The following is a 16,929-nucleotide window of genomic DNA, read 5'->3' on the forward strand; positions in this document are numbered from 1 at the left end:
AACAAGCCTAAAAATCCTCACGTGTTTTCTGATTTTCTCCAATCACTGTGCAAATCAGGGCTATTTGTTCCAGCATCACTAGGAAAAAAATAAAAATAAAAATAAAAATAAAAATAAAAATAAAAATAAAAATAAAAATAAAAATAAAAATAAAAATAAAAATAAAAATAAAAATAAAAATAAAAATAAAAATAAAAATAAAATATAAATTAAATATAAATATAAATAATATAAAAAACAATCCGTACATTAACTGCAGCTCTCCTAAGGCCTTTAATCAAGTTCTGTGATGGAAAAGGTTTCATTAATTACAACACAGTGTTCTGACAGTGTCACTGGAACGGTGCTCCTGGTTTCTGAAGTTCCAACAAATCACCAATTTGCAGGTGAACCCTTGCCCTGCCTGCCCTGGCTCCCTCAGCAGCCTGAGCCTTTGTGCTCCCACTGAAGCTCCACACTGCCATACCTGCACTGAGTCACGGTGATTATTCCCTCACTCGAATTGTTTCTTCTGTCTCTGTCTGTCCCTGTTAAGTGAATACAAATGGCAAAACATGTTCGCTCACTAGAACAGAGGAAAAACAACAAAACAGCAGCATCTTACTGTCGTTCTCCTTCAAGACATTTTTATAACCCCAAACAACCATGACTTCAACCAGCACACAACTACCATAATTTGGGCTGCTTTTACTGTTGTCAAGCAGTCTCATACTGGGTGAGACCCTAAATAACTATAATATAGTCCAAAACATCTCTATCTGCAGCCCAATTACTCAAAGTTCCTTTTTCCCTCCTCCTCCCATCATACTAACTGTGTTACTGGAAAAATCACTAAGTCCATCAACAAGCTCATGGAATGCATGGAAGTATGAACAACAAAAGGGGTAACATATAATAAATGCATCCTTGTCTTTTGGGGAGCAGAGCAGCCATATCAAGTGACATGGAAGAATAGTTTCTTGAAACCAATGGATGAACAATGTTGTCACAGCCTGATGAAAAATAAAAACTTTAATTGAAATATTTTTGCAGACATAAGAGGCAGAATTTCACTGTCACAATATTAAATTCCTGGAGTAAAATGGTCTTTTTCATCATTCCAAGTGCAGAAAAGTCATAAAATATCTTTTTCTTGGGGTTGGGATTTTGGTTTTCTTTGGTTTTGGGAATTTTTTAAGGATTTTAATGCCCCCACCTTATTACAAAAAAATGCTTTGTGTGGAAAATCCCAAAACTGTTGATATCATGTCTGGGAAATAACAATTTCTCCTTGAGAATGACAATTTCTCCTTGCAAGATGTGAAAAAATCAGGCTTCTGAGCACCTCAAGTTCTACTTTGCAACTTCAGAGCATTTTGTACCACATGATATGAAATTCTCTAGGGTTCTGCTGTAAGGCTTCACAGTAACCATGTGTGCTTCACTTTCAGAAATGTAATAAAGATTTGGAAAACAGCAAAAGATTGGAAAGAGCATTCCCCCACAGGATTTGGATTTGAGCTCTGATGTCTGTTTTTCTGTGTCAGTATACTAAAGTGTCCTTAATCAGTGAATGATATAGGAAGCATTAATTTCTTCACACCTGAACATACCCAAATAATGCTATTTGGGAATGTAAAAACAATTTAGCTTAGAGGAGAGGTCATGTACTGCATTTTCCCTCTAGACAAAGAAATGTAAATTTAATCATACCCTTGATGGATGAGACACCATGAGAAGTACACTTGAGAGGATGAGAAGCAAATGTATGAGTGAGTTACAAATACAATTATCACAGATACCAAAGTTATCAAGAAAGATGTTAAAAATTAGCAATTAATTTCTCTTCAGGAAGAAGGACACCTGCCTATAGTCAACCTGGTGTTATTAACAGTGGATTTGGGGGGGAAAAGAAAGGAAAAGAAAAGAAAAGAAAAGAAAAGAAAAGAAAAGAAAAGAAAAGAAAAGAAAAGAAAAGAAAAGAAAAGAAAAGAAAAGAAAAGAAAAGAAAAGAAAAGAAAAGAAAAGAAAAGAAAAGAAAAGAAAAGAAAAGAAAAGAAAAGAAAAGAAAAGAAAAGAAAAAGTACTCTGCACAAGCAAGGGGTAAAAGCTGTAATAAAAATTACTCCAAGTGGACCTGAGAACCAAAATGAAGATACCATTATCTTGATATCATGTTCTCTCTTCATCTTCTCATGATGCTGACAGTTCATCCTTCCCCACCATGTGCAACAGGATGAAGTCACCAATCTTGGGACCCAGTGGGTGAAATAACTAGGAAAAGGGGTAGCTCCTACAAAGTGTTTCACAATTTTAACTGCATTGTTATTTCTGAGGCTTTTTCTCCATGGCAGTATTAATTTCCATTTTCTTTTCTTTTTTTTCTTCTGTAGTAATTAAAATTTTATTATAAACACTCCTGGATAAGACTATTAAGGCTTTAATTATGCTAACAGCAAAACTTTGGCTTTACATATAGGATGTGTTTCCTTTTTGCCTTTTCCAGTGCTATACAGTGGTGCACCTGTCCTCCTTCCCTAAATCAGCATCCTGGCTGGTGGGCACTTCACATCTGATTTACACATGCCAACAAGTGATTCTCTCTTCATATGGTTTTATGCCTGATATCCCCATTCAACCCATTGGTAAGATGTCACCATCATATTTTCTGAAACATCCCTTCACCAGGATTTCCTCTCCTGGGAAGCTGAGAAGCCTGGGAGAAAAAACGAAAGCAATAATTATCTGATTGCTTCTCTGTGTTTTGCTGCTTTGAAATATGGTTGGAGATTGTTTATCCAACATGTGAATTATTTTTACTTAATGACCAATCACAGCCAGCTGTGTCAGACTCTGAGGAGTCAGTCATGAGTTTTTCATTGGTATCTTGTTAAACCTTCTGTCTGTATCCTTTCTCTATCCTTTAGTATAGTTTTGGTATAGTATTCTTTAATATAATATAAGTAAAGAAAATAATAAATTAGCCTTCTAAAAACATGGAGTCAGATTCTCAATTCCTCCTTTGTACTGGGGACCCCAAAAACACCACAGTAAGACACTTTCACCCCATGATTCCTGAAGAGAATCTTTCCTTTCACTTCCCTGCTGGCCCCTACAGACAGACTGCCTGAAGGTAACTACCACAGCAAATTTCTACTGGATCCTTTGCAGCTTGTGCCCACTGCACCTCAAGGTGAGGAGGAAAGCAGTCAAGAACAGATTTTCTGCCTTCCCAAAGGTCTACATGCCCAAGAAACTGGTCCACATAAAGCTGTAAAAGGAAAAAGTAAGGCTGCTGTTGCTGGTTTGGTGTGCCAGTAATCATATTTTGATAAATAACTCAGAAACTGCAACAGCTTACTTGAAAAAGAAAAAGAGCAGCTCAGCAAAAAGACCTCATGAATTTTAAAATTAAATTAACTTGACCATTAATGTTCAAATTTTTCAGACATTACTTTATTAAACTTACCCAGGGTGCAAGTATGCATAAATACTTTACAACAGAAAATACATTAAAGTACTTTAAGTTGTTTCACTAAAACAATACTTCCGTGAGTGCACACACACACACAGGCACTGAAGGACTTGTTCTTCCAGATAATTTTATCATGGTTGTGTCAGTATGGGTGCCATCTGTGAGATGCCCTTACTTGACAGAAATATGAATTGGAAAAAGTAACAACAGCACCATCCCTGAGAAAGGAGGGAAACCTTTCTGTACCACTGAAAGCAGAACATGGAAACAAAACTCCCACTGGGAACAAACCTGTTCTACCCTGCCTACTGGTTAATATGCTTTGTTCTTGCCAAGCTCTATGCAGAGAGGTTCTGTGTCATTAGCTAACACAAATTCAGATTAAAAGAGGTCTTTGAAGTGACAAACCTAAAATGACAGGGGATGGAAAAATAAACTGTGTACCCAGCAAGGCTGAGCTCTCTTTAATGGTGGATATAACTGGAATACAAAATAGAGCAGAAATATCAGCTTTTAGGCCCATTATACAAATAGCACTCAATGAGTAGTTATGAATTAATGAATGATAGTGCACAGACAGTTCAAAGAATGCTGAATTTTCATGACAGGGTTCCTAATGCACAGCTGCCTAAGAGCAGGACTTGTAGAGCTATAGCCTTCAGATCACAGAGACTGGCACAGCTTTTTGCCAGCAATGGTGCTGTGAAAATTTGCATCATTAGAGGGTTTTGCTTGTTGCCCGCATTGGGACATCTCATATATACATGTGACACGTGGGGCCTGAATTAAAAAATGTAGGTGCACAGCAGGTGGAGTATTGCAGCCACAGGAAATGCCAGGTTTAAGGTTTGTGAGGGCAGGATTAACCGGAGGGACCAGACTAGTGTCACGATCTGTCCTTACGAACAGGGTCCATGATGGTTCGTGGGGTGATCTCAGGGTGCAAAAAGAACCAACACGGCACAGGGGGTTTGCAGTGATAATCAAAATAAATGCACCTTTATTGAGTGACCACTGCAAAATGCGATAGAGGGATTAAGGGAGAGAAAAAGATAGAGAAAGAGAGAGAAAAGAGAGAGAGAGAAAGAGAGAGGGATATAGCAACCAAATGCAGAGACAAAGTCCTTTGGTCCAGTCCAGTCGAGGATCCGGCTGTTACATCAGGGAGATCTCAAAATCTCTAGCTAACTCAGAGGTTTTTATTACGATAACTCTATTGGAAATTGTGATGGGGGGGAAACAGGTACAATAAGGAATAGATGTGACAGGTAGTCCATGTTCTCAGCAGTAAATGAGAGCCATTGTTTTTGTGGTCCAGTGGTCACACCTGCAGGCAAACATCTCACTTTGGTCAGCTTTGGTCCCCAACACATCTCCCCAGAGCTGGGGGTTTCAGTTCCAGTCCTTGGAAGGAGCAGAGGGGCCTTTTCACATGGGGGTTTCATGTCTCAGTCCTTGATGGAGAGGCTTCTCATATCTCAGTCTGTCTATCACGGTGGTTGTAAAACAGGTGAGGGTCTTTGGCAGGAGACCACCCGAAACTCAGGAGAAGTCCAGCCAGGCCGAGAGGCGGGACAGCTTCCAACGCTACTGTTGCAAAAAGGGCATGGTGCTCCCTTCTTCTTCTCATTGGGCTCAGTGTAGCACGCAGCAAACAATACCTGTGAAAACGAATAACACTGTGCTCTCAGCTCTCGGGGCCTTGTCAGCATGTGACTTTCTCCCTCAGAGCCAGAGATTCTGGACAGGGGGGATCTTCTCTTCAGTGGTCCCCAAATGACGACTGTGAGGCAGATGAGGGAAAATTCGGACAGACTCTCACAACTAGACAAGCTGAGGAAGAAGGAAATATTATTTACGCATGCAGAGAAGTTTAAACTTGCTATAGTGTTGAATGGGAGCTCTTTGCATCCTGTATTGTGCAGGTGATCAGGCAGTGCACTCCCATCTGCTGCAGAAGCTCAGTTCTGGCAGGATTCACACATCAGGGCTGTTTCACAAGAGCTGATATATCTGAGTGTCTTCAACCAGATGTGACTGCACACAGGATTTTCCTAAAGCCTGTGATACACAGCTGGGCTGTGTTAGGGACAGAACCCAAGCCAGAGGTAAAAGGAAATCCCACAGCTTCCTGCCCTGAGGCTGTGGGCACGAGGGTGAGCACGTCCTCACCTCAGCTGTGCCTTGTGTGAGAATGTCTGCAAGCCTGCTTTGAAAACCTCCTGTGCAAGCCAGTTCCCAGCCCCTCAGTGCCTCTGAATTAGGGGCATTTTGAGCACCAATGACTGACAGGTGTCCGACATGTCAGCATCTCTTGGGCCAGACAGCCAGATCTGAGCAAGGGCTCTGAGGCTCCAGTGGCTTCAGTGGCAATGATGTGTCCTGCTCCCTCCGTGGATTTATTCCTACACACCCAAATACTTCTGTGAATCTCAGCACTGAGCTTTGATCCCGCATCCTCTTTTCCTCCAGTCGTGAGTGCTTTATGATTAGTCTGTCATCGAGCCTAAAAGGACTAATGTCACTTATTGTTCTATCTTGGGCACTTCAAACTCAGAGATTGAAGGACAAGAAGTTACAGAGGCTACAGTACAGAGTGGACACCTGGGACCTCGGAGCCAGCATCAGAATCAAGTGGTTTAACAGCATTCAATCTCTTTTTGAAATCAAAAAGAGGCCAATTCTAGGCTCCTTTAAAAGAAGTTTCAAAGCATTTGGGATTTAAAGGTTACCTAGTTTGACTTCAGATAACAACTGAAGGCAGAGCAATAAAACACAGTAACTAATTTTACAAAATTTCATGAAAACTGTATATTTTGTTTCAGAAAGGAAGATCATTAACAGCAACCAGTGAATAATAGCATGAAATCTCATTTATGTCTTCCAAGAAAACAAGAGCCAAAGAACATTACATTATAACAAGGAGCAATGCGTTTACTCAAATTAAAAGAACCAATTTTCCCAAGATCTCAACAAGATTAAAAGTAGAGCCTGGTGTGGCATTTTGCAGAACAACTTTTTTTAATTGGTGAATGGCTGCTGGTTGGAAGATAAAAAAAAGATAATGTTTTCATAAACCTGTTTTGACTGAACTGCTTTCACTTGTCTAGGATGAAAATACTGGTGAATAGAAGAGAAACACACACCATTTTTTACCTGTTCCCCACCAAACCAGCATGCTGAGCAATGCATCTTGTTGGCATGGAAAGCATGTTCAAAACCTTGTCACCACTTAGAATCTGAATTTCTTTCTTTCCCTTCTCAAGCAAGTGCTCTGTGAGCTCACTCTGACCCAGCAGGAAGCCATAGTTAGAGAAGACATCTCCTAAAAGAGAGATCAGCACAGGTTTGGGAGGAGAAAATGTTCAAACCACAATTTTGCATTCATGTACAAACTTCATCTATGAGGCGGAAGGAACATTCCTATTCACAAAACGCTCAGGAAATTTTTGAGCATAAATTTGTTTTTAACTTGCAATTTTTTCATTTCTCAGCCACCCACTTCATGCTAAACAATGCTGAGAAAAAAATTAGCCATCAGAACAGATACTGGAACCATTAGCAACCGTTGTATATGTTTATAATTATCTCTAAAAATACTGAGTGAGCTCCAAACACAAAGAAAGAGCCCTTGGTAGATTTTTTAATGTATCTTCCTCCATACTAATGCCCATTTACCTGCTTTTCCCTCCTGTCAAAATTGGAACCAGATATCATCATAGGTCTAATGCAGCATGACCATGTGTATACTTAAAAAACAGATACACAGGGAGTAGAATAAAGGTCACTGTTACCCACAGCTGCAAAGTACATGTAGTACTAACTTAAAAGAAACCCAGTAAAATTGCAACTCATGCTTCATAGTGATGTTATATGAAGTATGATATATTAGGCCCTTTTCTTCCTCATCAGAGAGTAAAAGTAAGAGTCACAAGTATCCCCTTTATAAGTACTAATGATGCCAGACAGAATACAGCACTCTCTGCAAATTGGGAAGTACTTACAAATTTATGATCTCTGAAATCATATTTCCCTGATATTGTTCATATAATGTGCAAGCAAATAGATCTAAGACTATTATAGGGAAGAATTTTGATAGTGCTGTTGGCAAATTGGGCAGGCAAATGCCTTCTTTGAAAAATCTTCAGTATTGTGGCCTTCTCTGACTATAATTACCAACCTCTCTTTTTAATTTCTTGCTTACCATGACCAGCCCCTGCCATGCTGACTTAAAATTAGCAACATTTCATTGCAATATTTAGTGGTTCACAATCTTTCTTTCCCAGAAATATGTCGACTTCCTGAAGAATAATGACAGGATCTGGCTGTAGAGCAGTACAACTGCACTTTTCTTTGATGTACTGAGAAGTGTCAAGTGTTAAAAGAATAAACAACCCCATAATTGCTAGTTAGAACTAAAGTAGGTCTAGAAGTTGCATTTTGTCATGAAAATTGTGACAAGAGATGTAAAAAAATTACTTTAGCTCAATCATCTTCACAGTCTGTCTAAGTAAAATGAAAACCTGAAATCTTTGCTCTAGTTCTCGGGGACTGAATGCCTCTAATTCTTTGTTCTAAAAAGAAGAATATGGGTGTGAAAATAATGCTTTAAACACTGTGTTTTCCAGGTGAGCAGCTCAGCGCTTCTCCAGGCAATTGCTCATATGTTTTTTATCTAAGGCAGATGCTATTACTGCTCTCAAACCATATTTTCATTGCCTAAAACAAATGCACACACAAAGCCAAGTGTCCTTACTAACTCGGGGTCAGCTCCTGCCACTCCATTTAAATTAATGAGAATCTCTCCAGAATATGAACTTCAGCAGCATGTTCCTCATGTTCAACATCAAATTGGCTTTCATAGTGGAATTAATGATGGGAAGTCAAATATGAAATTCAGAAGTAATGATTTAAACTACAAAATACTGCAACAGGAGCACTGCTGTAAGCATGTCCTGCAGGGTTTTCCTATCAAATGTGTATCAGTAATCTCTGATATGTTACATGTTCCAGACATAAAGAAGAGAAAGTATAATTTTCTCATAGTTAGCAGGAATAAATTACCTATTTATTTGGCACATGATCAATTTCTCTTGCTGAAGCAGCATGAAGGCATAGGCAAAATCCTCAGCTGGTATTCAAAAAAGAGACAGAGATTCCCTCCTCCCTCAATCCTTTTCCTCAAAGCCTTTGCAAGGAAGCAGGTTGGCACTGAGATGAAGGTATATTTCTCTCTTTCAGATGGTTTGTAAGTAGCTGAGGGAGAAGGCAGAGGCAAACAAACTCAAGGACTACTTTAATCCAAACCAGGATATGGTCAAGCCTTGGGTAAGTGCACTCATGAAGAGCTCCCTACAGTGTCGTGGGGGGAAGGGGTCACCTGGGAACTTTGCTCATTTTCATTTTTCATAACCACTTCCTAAAATATACTTATTTTAAAATCTGGGAACAAAGTTAAAAGCCATGTTTTTCTTAAAGATACCAAACCCATTTCAGCTGCATAAGTAAATATCCAATTTTCTTCAAAGTTTTTCTTTCTCGTGTTTCTAATCTAATAATTTTTTAAATTCTCAGATTTTCTTGGTTACCCACCCACTCCTCAAATATGAATTGCCTTTTGCCAACCCTGTAGGTTTAGTCAACAGTCAGTCTCTAACACATTCTAGGTGGCAAAAACCTCCTTTTTGTCACTGGTCAACCAGGCAACTAAGATTACAAAAGGCACAAAGACTGAAAAAAAGAGAAAACTAAAAGCTCAGAATTCACTAAATTGTATCCCTGTCACGACACTGGCCATTGCTACGCTTTATATGGATAAAAAGCAAAAGAAAACTTTACTGAAAGATAATATAGAGATTTCTTTGTGTATGTATTTAAGTCTGCTCAAGGCTGAGTGTATCAAGTGAGAAAGCTGAAAAATAATTTAAAATATAATATATAGTGAATTCTGGTGATACTTACAATATTGAAGTAAAGTCATGAAACAGAATTGAGAGATGCTGTGAGGAACTTGAAAACATCTGAATTGTGTTTGGTCCTACCAGAAACAGGGACCCAGTGAAGAAATATATCATCTCAGGTGATGACAGGTTAATCACAATCCCTGAATTCCAGGTTGAAATCTGAATTTGATATTGATGTAATGGTGATAGTACCTGTGCTGCAGGGAGAGCTGCCAACATAACGCATGCTTGTGGACACACAGACAAAGCTGCAATACTGGCATTTAATAACTGGTTCCACAGCAAGGAAAGCTAAGGGCAATACTTTGCCCAATCCTTTCTTTGGCTTCTGTTTCAGAAAAAAAAATTCAGGTGCAGCCCCAGCTGGAATGAGTACAACCCACACTGAAGTCATTGGGATAGTTTTTGATAAAGATGTGCAACCACCACAATTTGTGAGGGACCACAACTGCCTCCCTGGATTTTGGTGGCACCAGAGTGCCTGATTCCTTTAAACTCTCCTGAAGTCCCCAGTACACAATTTAACAAAGCGTTACAATAGAATGCATTTCCAAATTATGTCAAATTGAAATTCAAACATGGCTGGCTGCACTAATACATACTAATGGAGCAAAACACTCATATGCCTAATCCTCACTGACACTTCTGCTTTACATTCTTCTCTCCAGCGTCTCATTATGCATGTTCTCACTACTCTTATAAATTTTCATTGATGTGTCTTCTCCCTTAGTTAAAATGCAAACATCTGGATTACATCAACTAAATTCACTCTGTCAGTTTTGCACTTACTCAGTAGTTTTTTAAACCGATCTCCCAGCTTGTCTGTATTTTCAAACCTCCATCATTAAGAAAACATGAACTCTCACTTGGTAGTTTCACTGTCTGATCATGTTCCTTTGAATGATTTGTGCCGGAATGTAAATATAATTACGCTGATTTGGCATTTGTTAGCAAGCTGCAGATTCAAAAACAAATATAGATATGTAGCTACACAGCCTACAAGTTTTATTAACAACAGATTGAGCTGAATTGAGCCCCAGCCTGAGTGAGCATTTCTTGCCAGCTCTGAGGCAGGCAGGTGTCACTTGTGCTGCTGTGATGAGCCTCTGGTTATAGAAAAGGTTTTGGGTCTCAGCCCAGCTTAGCATGGAAAACTTTGTTTAATTGTAGGAGCAGCTCCACCACAGGTTTTAGGTTTTTTACACCAATGGATTATCCTTCCTGCATTGCTCTTTATTGTGTGGAATAACAAACCACATTTCCAAATTCTTTTCTGAATCATGCTCTGCTGAGCTCTCCTCAGCAGGGCACCTGTAAGGCACTCCCAGAGCAACCAAGCTGTGTCACAAACAATTAGATGGCAAATGTCTCAGGAGCACTAAGAAATGTGGAGAGCACTTGTGAAATAAAAGCCTTGTAAAAAAAAGCAAACAGCACAGGAAAATTCTAAGCAGAAGACTGGAGCATGCCTGAGAAGCATCTTTAGCAGAAAAGGTGCTACCCTTCTCCCACATCAGCCTGCAAATGGAAACTTGTGTGCTAAAGCAGGATATATGGGGGTTGTTTTAAGCCAAAACCTGGTAGACAACAGCTGGTACTCAGGAATTTTTGATGGAAAATTTTGGGTATAACCTTACAGAGCCCAAATGTATCCTGTCTGTTACCTCCTCTCTCCCCTACACTTCCTCAGCAGCCTTCTACAGCTGCTCAATATCTGGATATTGACATATCTTAATATGTCTCAAGACGACAGCTTTTCTTTAGGGTTTCTCTACAGCCCATGGTCATACCTTAAAAATAATGTAAATAAATATTTTCATTTTCAAGCTGAAAAATAAAAATGCTAATAAAAATTTCAAAATGCTGATAAAAATCCAATACTTTCAAAACTTTTTAGATATTTACCTATAAATATTCACAAAATAGGTCTCTTCCTACACTCACTTTTGGTTTCAACTGATTTTTCCCAGAAAAAAGAGTGCAAATGTCCTGATTAAGTCTTGTTATAAAATGTCAAGCAAGTAAAGTCTGCAGGAATGAGAAGCAATTAAATGTTCAAGTAAAACAATCAAAAGCAGGAAAATGTGCCGTGAAATTCAAAAGTCATAGGGCCAGCAGAGAAAACTTGGGAAAAGAACATAGGTGACTAAAAAAAAACTAAAAAGGAGACTTTTGTGAACTCATCAGTGTGGAGAAGTGATTAGTCTCCTTTTTGAAAAGAGTAAATGAAGGAGAAAATAGAATATAAATAAAATTGTCAGAATGAAGATCCAAGAGATGTGAGGCTGACAAGGTGTAGGAAAGAGATTCAGAGAAAACCGCAATTAGGAAAAATTGGATGTACCAGACTAAGGCATCTTGGTCCTCTTTCTCTGTAAGAATGATAAAGTTCAGTGTTACTGCCTTAAAGATAGAAGACAGCTGCACTTCAAATGTCTCAACTTTAAAGGCTGTTGTCATCAAACTGCCAAATGTTTTTATTTTTAGCAAACCAATAACTTCATATATTTAGGCCAAGAAAGTTACTTCACAATTTTTAATGTATGCCAACAGTAGCAGATAAGATATTTGTTGAAAAATTCAAATGGATGGAATACCTTTCTGAACAGAGGTTTTCTTTCATTAAGAAGATCCAAAGATGTGGAGAGGAAGCAAACAAATTGCATGGATTTTAAAGCAGGTGTAATTCTCTGATACAAAAGGGGATTGCAATTATTCTCAGTGAGGTAACACTTTACTCTTCAGGAAAGGAAAGCTGAATATGTAGATGAATTGCCCAATGAGTTGAGTCAAATTCAGTCTGCTAAACTTTTGGCCATCAGGTATGAAGCATGAGAGAGGAGTGAGAAATTAAAACAAGTTCTTAAAATATTGGGAAGGCCAGAGTTGCTGGAATGAAAATTCTTTGCTTTTATTTAAGTTTATATGATGGTTTCTCTCTAGTTCTGGTCATTTGTGTATATATTCCCCTCTTACCAAGATTTCTGAAAATGCATGAGTTCTGCAATTTGCATAAAGAAAATCGTGTATAGAAATGTCTCTTTCACTCTTGTTAATGTGACTGAAAGAGATTTTTTCCTCAGCTGCACTTCTTTCCATTTTCTGTGAAGGATGCAAGGATTCCCTTTGATCACTCCACATCAACCTTTTCCAACTCTCTGCTCACTTTTTTTTACATTCAAATACTTTGGTTTTGTCTGTCGTCTCCCATAGCAACAGTAGATTTCATTTCCTTAATGCTGAAATCAGTTAAAACTTTGAAGACCTGTAACTGCTGTGGTTAATGGGAAGTGCATGTCTCATCCTTTCCCTCCAGTCTGGGTGTCACGCTGGATGGATAGCAAAGCTCCTTCAGTATTAATTTTTCCTTAGTAACAATACCTGTGTGATTTATATGGTAACACCTCCCAGCAAGACAACTGACTTTAATCTCTTTGCAGTAGGTGGCACAGAAAAATCAGTAACTTCCCCCTTGACTGTCATACTAGTGAAATGCACGGAAATGTTCTTCCTTTAATGAGCATTTCACAAGAAAACCTGCTGGCTGCCCTGGGAGCAGAAAGATGTGACCATGGGGGGTAACCTGGGCTGGGCAGTGACATTCACACCCAGCTGCTCATTAAGTTCCATTCTCAGCTAATTTGCTGCCAATTGACTGATTCCTCCTGTGAGCACCGGGGCTGTTTTCCTGCACACAGGGGGAACAAGCTGGGCAATGCGGAGGTCAGCAGGGTTCGATGGCCTGAGCACTGTGCGTGTGTGAGTCAGGGACTCCTGCTCTGGGGACCAGCTCTGACACTCACCTTCCCTAAGGAGAAAGTCCAGCACTGCCAGAGCACTGAAACCACACTCCTACACAGCTCCGGTGTGCTCCAAGCAGCCAGAGAGGGAAAGGGGCTGTGCAGCCTGTGTATTGTGTCAATCCAGAGGGAAAAGGGCTGTGCAGCCTGTGTATTGTGTACATCCACAGAGGGAAAGGGGCTCTACAGCCTGTGTATTGTGTCAATCCACAGAGGGAAAGGGGCTGTGCAGCCTGTGTATTGTGTCAATCCAGAGGGAAAGGGGCTGTGCAGCCTGTGTATTGTGTACATCCACAGAGGGAAAGGGGCTGTGCAGCCTGTGTATTGTGTCAATCCAGAGGGAAAGGGGCTCTACAGCCTGTGTATTGTGTACATCCACAGAGGGAAAGGGGCTGTGCAGCCTGTGTATTGTGTACATCCACAGAGGGACAGGGGCTCTACAGCCTGTGTATTGTGTCAATCCACAGAGGGAAAGGGGCTCTACAGGCTGTGTATTGTGTCAATCCACAGAGGTTAAGGGGCTCTACAGCCTGTGTATTGTGTCAATCCAGAGGGAAAGGGGCTGTGCAGCCTGTGTATTGTGTAAATCCACAGACGGAAAGGGGCTCTACAGCCTGTGTATTGTGTCAATCCACAGAGGGAAAGGGGCTGTGCAGCCTGTGTATTGTGTCAATCCACAGACGGAAAGGGGCTCTACAGCCTGTGTATTGTGTCAATCCACAGACGGAAAGGGGTTCTACAGCCTGTGTATTGTGTCAATCCAGAGGGAAAGGGGCTCTACAGCCTGTGTATTGTGTACATCCACAGAGGGAAAGGGGCTGTGCAGCCTGTGTATTGTGTTAGAGAAGGTGATTGCTAGAACCAAAAAACTTCCTTTCCCCATCTTCAGCAGTCTGACAGCCAGTTAGTTCCCTGGCTGCAGTGAGGTTTCCCAGGAGGAGAGGTTTGAGCAAAAAAAGGTGGAAAAGACTCTATAAATCCCAGTGTTTTCTTTACTTCACTGTTAATTTTCAACTCCTCTGAGACAGAAATCCTACAAACACCTGGGACATCATCTGCAGACTCAAAATATGATCTATTCATTATAGATATTTCACTGTTCTTTACCCCATGTAGAAAGCCCAGGTATGTTCTATGACACTGCCCAGGAGATCATGCTTAACTACCACAAACAATTTCAATTTATTTTGAGCCAGTGCAGTTTGTCGAGACCTACTGTTGTCAAGAGAGCAAGCAGAGTTTTTTTCAATTTTTCTGGTTTTTTCTTCCTTTACTTTAAGAAATGTTTTGTGCGCTGATACAAAAGATACCTGGAGCAAAAAAAGCACATGGTTCTGTTGCACTAAAGACACTGAAAGGAGAGACTTTTAATCCTTTCACTGAAGCTGTGTTCCTATGCTATGTGTCCATGCTTTCTTTTAAGACGCTTTTTATTTTGCAAGCAAGCAGAAGTGAGCTGTAAGCTTCTAAAAACACAGGCAAGATCTTGCTCATGAGGATGGAATTTCCCACTTCATGTTCTGTATCAAACATAAGTCACCACCAAAACAGTCTGCATGGTGTTTTAGTTATTGCTATTAGCTCTAATCTTGCAGCAAGCTGGAAAGCATAGCAGGTGCTAAGTGACTTCTCAATGTGATTTTCAGGGCATAGCAACATGACATTTGTCATTTTGAAGAGAAATATATAGAAAGAGAGAAAAAATTAGTCTTGGTGCTGGGACCACTCTTGAAAAGCACTCACTTTTCCAAATTGCACTGGACTGTATGTGAAGACATAAAAATGCGAAGTTAAGACTAATTTTGTACACACAAATGCTGAAATGAAAGTAAAACCTTGCAGCAAAGCTGCATTCTCTCTGAATAATCTCCAGTACCTTTTTTGTGACACCAAAGAAAGCGTTTGGCTGGCACCATCTGCCCCATCTCTTTCACCAAGTTCTACTGAAATAGAGCCAAAAAGTGCCAATTAAATCCCTCCTTGAAGAGTGAGAAGAGCCAGGAAGTCATGAGGAGAATCATCTGCATTTGATGTGGTGCACAGCCTCATCCACTGCTCTGCCCTGTCACATCCATCGCCCCAGGATGTGGCTGCTGGTTCATCAGAAGCTCCAAGGGCTCTGACCAGCCCTGGCTCCCCAAACCAGCTGCTCACCCACTGACTGCAGCTGCTCCTTCAAGAGTTTGTTTTCCAGTCTTCCTCAAAGATGAGACTGATTCAGGCGTTCCCAGCTGCACAGCCCAACTTGTCACGCCTCTCATGTGGTGAGGTTCAGGGGTCTGAAGGACGTGCACTGGCAAGCACACAGCACTTGGCAGTGTTTCATTATGAGGCTGCTTCAGTGCAAAAAAATATAAGCAATAATGTCTTGTAACTTAATCAGCTTTTTTTGTAAACGCTGTAGCAAGTGCTCATCAGTGAGGAACCATCTTACTGCACAGGCCACCATTTACTTGCACAGTGATGAATGCTTTAAGGGTGAAGTACTTCAGGGGTGCAGTTTTTAAGTCAAGGTGAAATGAACCATGGAGTTGAATCAACCCAAGTCAAGGAGCTGTAAGGTCAGATATAACCCAAATTGCACATCCTCCTCCTCAAATCACCACAGGTGCCTTGTGCATGCCTTTGTCAGCCCTTTGAGAACTTCAGTTTCCCTCCTCTTTAATGCACTGAGTGCTTACAGTGCACACTCTCAAGCTCCCCATGCAATTGCATAATTAAAATAATTAAATTTCTTAATTTTTAGGCTTTCATACTATTACTTTACCCTACAATGAGATTCCCTGGATCAGCAAACTCTTAAGAGCTCATTAATATCATTACAGCACATTCCTGAAGAGAGGAAAAGAGAAAATATATTTTAAAGAGTATAAAGAAGAAGGAAAAGGTGCTATTTCAGTACTTCAAGAGCCCTTTCCCTAGGAATATTTCACTCACTGATTTTGCAGCTCTCACTACATGTGCTCTTGCTCTGGCAAGTCTTCCCCACATGCAGTGATGGGGAGTTGCTCTTGACGTGCAGCAGAGCTCAAAAAAGGCTTTGCCAGTTTTGTCACTGGCAACTGCTGGGCTGTGTTAGGATCTCACTGCTCCCCTGTCTTGCTGCTGAGGAGATGACAAGGTCTTACAGTGCTAAAACACAGAAAAGATTCCTCCACCAGGACATGCCCAAATAATGGAACTTTGTCCCTGAGGGGGAGCAGTTCATTGCAGTTTAATGAAAGGAAAGCTGAATTTAATTTTTTTTATTTAATCTCAGCAATGGAGAATCCTGCAAGCCATGGGGAGTGGGTTTTGGTTTTTCAGAAGGGGCAACAGATACCCATAGTTTATGCTTTGGGATTATGTTCTGGTATTATGCTTTGTACTGTGATATTAAGTTTTCTCACCTGTGGAGAGAAAATGGAAAATGGATCGATGGAGTGCTGACCATTAGTCTTGAAAAGTGCTTGAAAAATTATTTCACCTCCAAAAAAAAAAACAAAAGAAAGAAAGAGCTGTTGCAATCCATTATCCCCATGCAGAGTTTTTCATAAAAAATGTTTCCTCAGAAAATGCTGTGCATGGTTGGCAGATTTCCATGCGTTTATGTTGACAGGCTTCTTGAAGTCCCCATGGAAAGAAAACATCATTTAAACCCACAGTTTAAGGCTGTGCATCTCTCAGAGGTTGCCTGACACTAAGAGGTTACCATGTTTCATTAAGACAAAAT

The sequence above is a fragment of the Melospiza melodia genome, chromosome 5 (assembly GCF_035770615.1).
Source record: "Melospiza melodia melodia isolate bMelMel2 chromosome 5, bMelMel2.pri, whole genome shotgun sequence".
In the NCBI taxonomy this organism is placed as follows: domain Eukaryota; kingdom Metazoa; phylum Chordata; class Aves; order Passeriformes; family Passerellidae; genus Melospiza; species Melospiza melodia.